The sequence below is a fragment of the Elephantulus edwardii genome, unplaced genomic scaffold (assembly GCF_000299155.1).
Source record: "Elephantulus edwardii isolate Elephantulus edwardi_28Jun2011 unplaced genomic scaffold, EleEdw1.0 scaffold00186, whole genome shotgun sequence".
Lineage (NCBI taxonomy): Eukaryota > Metazoa > Chordata > Mammalia > Macroscelidea > Macroscelididae > Elephantulus > Elephantulus edwardii.
In genome coordinates, this window is record NW_006399936.1 from 5,251,453 (window position 1) to 5,252,885 (window position 1,433).

Sequence of the window (1,433 nt, forward strand, 5' to 3'; positions counted from 1 at the left end):
AAATTCAGGTGGTATGAAATCAAAGTCATATTTTGGCTCCTGTGGATTTGGTTTAATTTTCCTCAGCTTCAGCTTGAACTTGCATATGAGTAGTATTCCATTATGTGAATATACCTCAGCTTCCCTATCCATCCACTTGTTGATGGGCACTTGGGTTGTTTCCAACTCTTTGCTATTGTGAACAAAGCAGCAATAAACATGGGTGTGCATATATCTGCGTGGGTGGTGCTTATGGTTTGTTTAGGGTATATTCCCAGTAAGGGAATTGCTAGGTCAAATGGTATTTCAATTTACAACTTTTTGAGAAAGTGCAATACAGCCTTCCATAGTGGTTGCACCATTTTACATTCCCACCAACAGTGAATAAGGTTGCCAGTTTCTCCACAACCTCGCCAGCATTTGTTCTTTGCTGCTCTGTTGAATTTTGCTATTCTTACTGAGGTGTGATGATATCTCATAGTTGTTTAGGAAATGTCTAAATTCTTTAAGAAGTAATTTACTCTAATTAGAAAAACATGCCTTCCACAAAGGCTAAGAAAACTAGTTCAGCAGTGACCAGAGAAAAGATTTTTCCGAGTTTGTTTTAAAAGAGAATTTTGGTAACCAAGTGGAAAATTTAACTTGGGGGAAAAAAATGGCAACCAAAAGACTATTTAAATGATGCCTCCTTCTGTTTGTATATGTCCATTTCTCAAAATAGAACTACGTGACCATAATTAACATATTTTCCCCCCACAGCATGTATTGCTTTCTTCACATCCAGGCCCTTCTCCAACCTGGAGACAATTTGTTCTGTTGCATTATACGCTTTATTGACTGATTTGCATCTTCTGTTGAGGTTAGAATGGTTTAGAGGGACCTGAGTGGAAGGGAGAGTAGCATAGTTCTTGGCTTGGGATGTGACTGTGTGCTTTCTCTTTCTGACTTCCTTTCTCTTTCCTCTTGCTGCCTTGTTTGGAAAAAATCTCAGGGACAAAACGAGATTCAGAATAAATTTATTGTGTGGCCTTCGGCTTTAAAGGAGGTTGAGTAAGAAGCCAATTTTAGAAGTGTATTTTTTTTGTATGCTATAAAATCTTATAATACACTGAAAATGGACAAAGGCCAGGAAGGTGTATAGGCATATATAGGGGAGTACATGTTTGCACGTGTGTGCATGACTGTGTAAACCTTTGGTCATTTATTATGTGCAAATCCTTGGTTAAGATGTAAGAGGACTTATATCTGACTCAGCCTCATCCAGGGTTTCTGAATTTCGACATTCGTGACTTTTTGGGGCCAGGTCATCCTTGTTGTGGGGGGCTTTTCTGTACATGTTAGATTATATAGTAGTATTTTTGATCTCTACCTGTAGATGCCAGTAGCAGCCCCCTCCTCAGTTGTGACAACAAGAATATCCCTGTACCGTGGTGAATGTTGTTTGGGGATCAAAA